Source organism: Cupressus sempervirens, chromosome 4, assembly GCF_028749045.1.
Source record: "Cupressus sempervirens isolate cs-2001-9-10 chromosome 4, ASM2874904v1, whole genome shotgun sequence".
NCBI classification, from domain to species: domain Eukaryota; kingdom Viridiplantae; phylum Streptophyta; class Pinopsida; order Cupressales; family Cupressaceae; genus Cupressus; species Cupressus sempervirens.
The window spans coordinates 67,586,309-67,595,901 of record NC_143121.1 but is presented as its reverse complement, the minus strand read 5'-3'; positions in this window follow the sequence as shown (position 1 = coordinate 67,595,901).

The window sequence follows — 9,593 nt, the reverse complement described above, 5'->3', positions numbered from 1 at the left end:
ACACAAGTGCCATGTAGTGGCTTGTATTTGCCGTAGATTATAATAGTTTTAATTAATTAGAATAATGAAGTAAAAATTGATAATTATATTAAATATAATTTTATTACTAATTGATTAATATTTGATATATATCTTAGATAAAACTTTAATATAAAAAATCTAAATTTCACATAAATGCAATGATACTATTATAACTACTTAATTGTATTTTAGTATATTGATATATTAATACATTAATATTTATTTTTACTATATATAGATAACTAAACATTTATAAAATAAATAGTATTAAGATGTAGATATTTTGGCCCTAGATAATCATAAAATAATTTTACTAGATTCTAGTCTAATAAAAAAGTATTTTAAGAAAGATATAATTATTTATATTATATTTTTACCATTTCCTTTATTACCTTTTTTCACAAATACTATATTTTAATATATACATTAGTTAATTGTCATCTTAATAATTATTAATAATAATTAATTATCATATACATTAGTTAATAAGGTCGTTTTTGCCAAAGATGCTCTTAGTAGATACCAATAGGTCAAAATTCAAGGAGCCATAATTCGGTCTAGAGCCAATTGGTTTCAACATGGGGACATAGGATCTAAATTCTTTTTTAACCTTCTCAAGCACAAGTATATTAAAGAGTCTATCGACAAGCTTGTTATTAATAATCAAGAAATTTCAAATCCTGTTAGTATCACTTTGGCTTTTGCTAAGTATTATAGTAATCTATTTTCTTCTGAAGATACTAGGGAAGCTAAAGATGTTAGAAGAAAATGTAGGGTTCTTATTCCTAAAAAATTGGACTCCGTTGATATTTCATCCCTTTCAAAACCTATCTCTGTTGATGAGATTATTGGTGCTATAAAGTCCCTTAAGGACGATAAGGCCCCTGGGCCTGATGGTTTTTCTGTTGAATTCGACAAAGCCAATATTAGTTGGATCAGTAAAGACTTGCTGGATATTTATAATGAGGCCATAAAAATTGGTTCCCTTGGTTCTGAGAATTAACAGGGGAATTATTAAGCTCCTCCCCAAGGATGGGGATAAAATTCTTATAAAAAACTAGAGACCTATTACTCTCCTTAATGTGTCTTATAAAATTTTGGTGAAAGTTTTAGCCCTCAGGTTGGTCCACATTCTCCCTAAGTTTGTTAGCTCTACTCAAACTGGCTTCATTAAAGGTAGATATATTTTAGAGGACATTATCATAGCTTGGGAAGCCATGGACTGGGCTAAATGTTCTCATCAAAACTTTCTCTGTTGCTCCTTGACTTCGAGAAAGCCTATGATAGGGTTGAGTGGAATTTTATAATTATGATGCTTCAATCATTTGCATTCCCTTCTTACTCTTGCAATGCTGTTCAAATCCTCCTTGGAGATGCTTTTTCTCAAGTGGAGATTACTGGTTCTCTTTCTGATCCTTTCCCCCTTAGGTGATCTATTAGTCAAGGTTTCTCGTTAGCTCCTTCTCTTTTTGTCATTTTTGTTGAAGCTTTGTACTATATCCTCAGGGATAACACTTTGTCCCCAAAAGTTAGAGGTCTTTACCTCCCTAACAATGAAGAGCTTATAAATAGCCAATTTGCTAATGATACTATGCTCTTCTTTGAGCTCACTGATAATAATTTTTAATTTTGCAATCTAAGTTGAATATGTTTTGCACCATCTTTGGTGCTCACATCTCTCAGGAAAAATCTATTTGTCTGGGGTGGGATGAGCAGCTTCCTAATTGGTTTTCTCAACATAATTATCAATGGGGAGGTCCTAATAAAATTGTTAAATATCTTGGTATACCCTACTAAGTTGATCCTTCTCTTAAGGATATGTGGGATTGGGTTAAGGCTAAGATAATGAATAAGCTCAATAAATGGCGCAATAGGTCTTTGTCTCTTGCCGAAAGAGTTCAAGTTTGTCAAAAAAAATTGTCCTCTTATAATATCTATTATTCTTCTGCTTGGATGTTTAGTAATTATCAAATTCTTGAAATATAAAAGGCTATTAGACTTTTTCTTTGGTTGGATGGAAAAGGTAATAGAAAATTTCACAGTGTTAAATAGGAATGGTGTCATACAGATAAGACCCTAGGAGGGCTAGGGCTAAAAGATCTTAAACTGCAAGGAATTTCTCTTGCCACCAAATGGATCTTTCACTCTCTAGAGGGTGATAGTCCTTGGAAAGTGTTTGTTAAACATAACATTGAGAGAAGTTTTCCCAAGAAAGCTCGTTCTTGGAAGAATCTCTCTTTTTGTGACTTGATTGTTGGTAATTTCCCAGTTGTTGTTCAAGGTTTTGCCATATTTAAATCCATTTGGCATGCCTGGGAGCATGTTCGGTTGTTTATTACCAATAAGGAATTCTTTAATGATAATTACCTTCATGGTGAAAGGTTCATTTGGTGGAACTTGAGCATAAACAATAAACCCCTCACCCTCTACCAGGGTTGCTTTGCTAAGTTCTGAGCTAAGACTGGTATCACTCAATTTGTTGATATTTTTGAGACATGTCACTCTTATTCCTTGGGTGGATCTCAAGTGCAGATTTAATTTACCTGATTCTCATAAAAGGACTTATAATTTGATTTTACAAGCTGCTAAGGATATCCCTACCATTTGCCATGTGGATTCGCATAGATACCTTAAATGCAAATGGTCAGATCATATCGTCTTAGACAAGCTAAAAGCCAAGAATATCTACAGAGTTATTAATCACCATGTTGGTATTCTTGCTCATCTTAACAATTTTTGGTACTATTTTTTTGATGTTAAAACTTGGAATAAGCTTCTGGATAACATTTGAAAAAGCCCCATGGAACCTAAAATACAATGTTTTAAGTGGTTGGTTTTACTTGACAGACTGCCGATTAAAAGAGACATTTAGTCTTATGATATTTGTAATATTTGTAAGATGCCTGATTCTAGTAGAAAATTTTTATTTGATTTTCTTTTTGCTAAAGAGTTATGGAGACTTTTTGGTATTGTTTATCTTATTAATGTGAATATTATTCGGATTGTTACTGGCTATATCAAAGGTAATAGTAAGGATGCTTATTTTTTTCTAGAATATTCTACCTTCTAACATTCTTTGGTAAATCTAGAAGTGCAGGAATGAAGAAAAATATCAAGGTAAGCCAAGGGTTCTTATTGAATGTTATCGTAAACTCACTTATTTTAAAATCTTCTTGCAAATTCAAACTACCATGATGATTGAGAAGGAGAAGCTCAGGAGGTTTCTAAAAGATGGTCAAGCCAAGTTCTTTTTCTATGAGCTCAAGTATGGTTATCAATGGCGTAGGACTTTGGATGATCTGCGGATGTTTGAGAACACTTGTTGAAGACTGAACTAGGTGATAAGAAGGAACCAAAATTCTAGGAAGTAGGAGATTTTATGCTGGCCCAAATCCAAGAAAGAAAGGACATTGTTTGAATGGAAGGCCCACTTGGTTGGACCACGTGGGTGGATACCAACCCTGATACTCTGCATTAGTACCTCTGCTGTTTAGTTCTTTGTTGTTCATGTTTTTGTATATTTGTACAGTTGCTACTATTGTTTTGGTGTGAGGCAATGCCTCTATTCTGATACTAGGTGAACATTGTTGTTCTTCTTTTGGTACTCTCTATAGCTAAATAGAAAAAAATGTCATCTTTCACAAATTAAAGTATTTAAAATATAATATAATCAAATACTAGAATGATTGGTGATAAAATTAATATTTACAAACCCACAACTATTTATTTCCATACAATGTTTTTTTAAGTGAATGTTAAAATTTTGGGTAGTGCTTCCAGAAAAATCGTTGTTATAAGACCTCAAATATAAGAGCCAATCAAGTTCAAGTAAAATATTTTAAACAAATTTAGATGTTAAAAAACTCATATATAAACAATCCAAAAATCAAAACTTAAAAATAGAAGGAAAAATAACTAGATCTAAATGGTTGAGATATAAAGAATTAATCACTAGATATGTTGAACTGATTACAGCCTATGGCAAATACAATAATATGACCTTAACCATTATCCTTATCATAAAATCAAATATCTAAATAATAATCTCACTCAAAACTTTAATCCTAAGTATTGTCGCATTCATTGTATAAAGCCTAAACATTATAATCCTAACCTTAAACCCTAACCCCAACTATTTAATTTTATTAAACTAAAATATATCATGGAAGAGTACATTCCATAGCCCCATCACAATAATGCTTTAAATGGTACTCTTTATATAAGTATTTTTATTTATTTATATTATTAAGTTTGTTCTTATTTTAAGAAGCAGTTTTCTTTTTCTTTTTCATTGCTAAATGGCATTTGCCAGCTAACACCACTGTCAGTGTAATCGCCTAAATTATGGACGGTGAACAAGAAAATGATAAACAAATGATGATCAAATTTAAATGCCGTCTGCTACGCCAATGTTCTAACAAATGCATGTCGAAGTGTTTCTTTATTTATCAGATAATAGTTTCTTTATTTAGCAGATATTTTAAAATCATATATTAAAGAGTTTGCATATTAAATTGAAAAAAAAAACCGTCGAATATTTCATGTACAAACTTTCCAATTGGAACGCACACGTCATCAACTGTTCGGATCAACTAAAATATCCGTTATAAAACGTCACTGCGCAGGCGTGCACGCATCTGAATCGTTTCTCTCAAATGATTTCGCTTTGAATTTTCTTAGAAATCTGACAAATACTGCGTAAAACGGCTATCCTACCCTCCACGATGCACACAATAATTTAAATTCGAAATTAATGCATTCCAATGGCAATGGTGATTTAATAAACATCTCACGTGTAGAATCTGAAACAGGGAGTAAAAAAAAAGAATAAAATCGAATACAAAAGAAGACATTTTAAAAAAATTAAAAATTACACACAAATAATGAATCTTTTATTCATTTATTTTCAGAAATACATTTCTTCCTATGTGAGGTCTTGTTATGACACACTTTCTATTGTACAACTTAATAAACTTAATAATCTAAGATTGAGATATAAATATCATATCTCCTTAAAATAGAACTTCTAAATTATGCATAGCAAATAAATGCCTAATGATCAATAACTATTAGCTCTCTAAAGAAGGGTATTAAAACTATGTTTGACACTATATGCAAAACTTCCTATGCGTGGAGATACACTTAGTTTAAATGCAATAGATAACTTGATGGTAAAACTAGGAGTGGAGTAGTAGTTCCACATTGACTTCTCTACATGTACAAACCGATAGTCTAAGTGTTAAAATGACAAGCAAGACTAGTGCATGTAGACCAATGATGAACTCCAGTAAAGATGGTGGAACTATGACTCGAGCATCACTTCCTACACACTCCCCCCTGAAGCCAAGACTTACAGTTTGATCTCCTAACACTGAAACTTAACTCATGCAACTCACAATGAAACTTCAACATCACTTTTCTAACATTCTTTCTCTTGATGTTGAGTCTCACAATTTTTTTCAAAGGTTTCAACTTGATCCATGCACCACATAGTACAATTCTTGTTCACGAGTCTAATAGACTCGCATAGCATTTCTAGTAGAAGTCAAATAATCTCTTCATTAATTTTTCTCTTTTATGAGAGATCGCAAGGTTCAATCTTCCTCTCCTTTATTTAACATAGAGATGACATTTGACACTTCCATGTGCCAATTAAAACAAGTAGTCATCAACTACATCTCTCAAAATTTGAAACCTTGATCCACCATTGATACTTTTGTCATGCAAAAATTGAGGTTTGTACACCCTTTGTACCATCCTAGTCACTTTCTACCAATAGGATTCATTGGTCACTTTCTACTAATAGGATCCATTGATCCATCTATAATCAATATGTATATAATTTTTTGTGGATTCTCCACTGCAATCTCTATTCCAACAAGTCTTTTCACTATGACTCTTAGACCCACATATTTGACAAGGGTGAAGATCCCAACATTTATCCTCAGAGTGTCCTTCCATGTGACAATAATAACAATGCACTCTTTTAACTGATCTCTCTAAACTTTTCATTCTCACAACATCAACTTTATCTCTCTTACTAAAACCTAGGCCTTCATACCTTGAAATCCAATTAGGTTGAATGGGCTCCTTCTTGCCATGCCCATGATTGCCTAATCCACTTCCTTTAAAACCAATTTTCTGCATAATCTTCAAAGCAATATTTTTGTTAAAACAACATTTATTTTCATCATGACAAACTCCATCCATATATTCAAATGGTTGCTTGTTAGAATATATAGTCCACTAATATAATAGAGAGAGGGGAGGAGGTGAATAAGTTATCCAACTATTATCACAATTATAAACCTTAAACAACTTTAACCTATGAGTAATATAAACTGAAACCAAAACAAGATACTCATACACAATAACACTAGATATGTTAACTAGGGAAACCCTTGATCAGAGGGAAAACCTCAATGAGAATGGTAGCCAAAGGATGATAAACTAATATGAATATTCCTTGTTAGAGGATGGACCTTGTTAGGAGCCTATGAATACATTTAGTACATACGAGTCCCTGCTATGAGACTCTAAATCCCTATTAGAAGATTCCAACCGTATTAGGAGTTGTAAATGACAGTTGGACCCACTACGCAAGTAGCTTCAAGGGCAAGACCAATGAACCCACCATCCTGATCTATGTGTTATTCTTTCAAAAATAATAGAATTTTACTGTACTATTCCTTCTTCTTTCTCTGTCCTATCAACCAAACTTTTGCTCCTTCAAATCTTACAACTAGCTCACAAATCTCACATCCAATAATCCCTTGGATTGCTAATACACATTCAATAAGCACTCTACAGCTTTTTGCACTTCACACTTCATACAACAATTGACACTCATGCTCACTCTAACAATCAATGAAAACATCTTTCCTTTATAACATATCTTCAAAATAATTCCTTGAGTCAGCATTAATGCTTACCCAATTAATTATAATAAGATAATTAATTAATTACAATTACAATAATATTGTCAGCTCATAGTCTATACAAACTTCACATGTGTGATACTAGGGCTTGCACACTCACTAACTTCACCAACTGACTGCCTTCTATCACTACCTAAGTGCACATCTCTTTACTGCATCTCAAATGTATTATAGAAAACAAACATCAAGAACTACTTTCCCAATACTTTGTCTCTAAACTACTCTCCATAAATCAAGTAAAACTTTTGTACATCTTTGACTTAGACTCTGTGTACTCAACTATGTCATTAGGGCACATTGTCCATAATTGTGCATCGTCATAAAATCAAACCATTATCCATACCATCAAGATCTTTGTCTACTACTTAACAAATCTTTAGAGAAACCATGTTATGTTGACATCAATGAAAAACATAGTCATGAATACAACATGCCAATACTCTCCAATAGTCAAGATACTCCCCAAATGTAGTATCATTAGCATTTACCTTCATCTTTACATGACAGAACAAGAGAACAAACCAAGTATTATGTGCTACAAGCAACATCACAAATTGATGACTTTGATTTCAAGATCTCAATATCCTTTTCCAAAATCTCTATCTTCTTACCCAAATCAACACTCTTATTTTTGACTTCATCAAACAAGATCAATTTTCGTTTTGACTCATAATTTTTGCTTCTAAATTTCTCTAATTGTTTTTCAAGATTCTTATTTTCATAAAACTTCTCATAAATATCCTTCCTAAACTTTTTGAAATTCTCTTCCAATTCTGAATTACACTTTTTGAATTTTCTCATTTCATCATTCAATTTTTTTTTTTCAAAAATCAATTTTTTGTTATTTTTAGCCTTTTGTCCTTTCTTTCCCATTGAAAAAAAAAAATTCTATGGAAATAAATTACCTTGATGATGGGCACTATTGTTAGACTGCAATAAATGAATATTCTTTAATCTTTATAAATCTTGAATCTTCTATTGAAAAAAAAAAAATTCTGATATGCTTTTCATTATAGCCTTCTCTTTGTCTTCAATTGATCCCAAGATCTTTTCTACTCCTTTGATAATATCCTACCCAAGATCATTCCATACAACTCTGATACCACCTACAGAGTCTGAAATAGGGAATACAAAATAGAGAAAAAACATAACACAAAGAGAAAATGGAAAAAATACACACATCTCTTCTATGAGGGCTTATACAATGGTTTTCACACTTTTTATTGTGTTGTTTAATAAACTGAATAATTTGAGATCAAAATAGAGATGATATCTCCTAAAAATAGATGACTCTATGTATATACATCTCATTCATTCAACATGCATCTCAAAATCATGCAAACTATAATTAGAACTTCTAAATTATGTATAGCATAAAAAATAAATTTCTAATGCACTACAACATTTGGGGTCAAATTACGACAGAAATTTGTCACAACATGTAATTTGTGGTCATTTTCAATTGTTTCCAATGACATCAAAATATTGACATTGGTGTCATAATTGTGACACCCTTGCGAGCATAAAACAATAAAAAGAAACATGACAAACATTTTCCATTTTTCTTTAATTTTGGAGAGATTTGTGCACAAAAGAGGTGGAGAGCTATGAACATTTTCATGGCTCTTGTGATCAATGCATTTTTTTGTTGTCCCCTTGCGATTTGTACATTTTTCTATCATGACCCTGCTCTACGATTTTATTGCCACGTCATGCCCTTTCTCTATGATATCATTGTTGTTCCATTCCCTTCCTTTGTGATTTCACTATTGTGTCATGCCCTTGTGATCTATATGCCCTAGCTCAATGATTTTCTTCAAGGACAAGAAGGGGTACATATGTAAATTTATTTTTCTTTTCCTTGTAAACATGTATGTCTTTATATTTCCTTCTAAACATGTATCACTTTATATATTCAGAGAGATCATTTTCAAGGTGCTTATTACATATATGATCCAACTACATACATATTCCACAATCCAAATATTAAAAAAATAAAATTCACTCAACCTGTGCTAAGTGACTTCCCTCATGATCCTACACAAAAATAATGTAGGGCACAAAAAATGGGCCGAGTTTGCAAGAAATTTTATAAAAACATTTCATAGTAGATATTTTTGGAAAGAAACAAGTCATAACTAGTTAAATTGATCTAGTTGCTGATTGGTTGGGTTGATAGATACGTATATTTACTCAAGTTGTGGTATATGCAATGGAATGAGACTCATGATTATGCATATGTATTTGGTGCATTTCATTCCTATGATACATCTCTACATTTCATTGTCATGCCCTTGCTTTATGATTTGGTTCCCATGCTCTTGTGATCTCTACATTTCATTATCGTGCACTTGCTCTACAATTTTGGTGCGATGCCCTTTCTTTGTGATTTTGTTTCCATGTCATATGCTTGCTTTGCGATTTTGTTGCCATATTGTGCCATTGCTCTTTGATTTTGTTGCCATGCCTTAGCTCTACGATTTTCTTCATTGGTATATAAATGTTGGTTTCTTTTACATCTAAACAAATATCTCTTTATATCTCCTTTTGAACATCTATATTTAGAGATCTTTTTTAAGGTGTTTATTGCATATTAGCTACACAACAAAAAAAATGATCTAGCTACATACATAT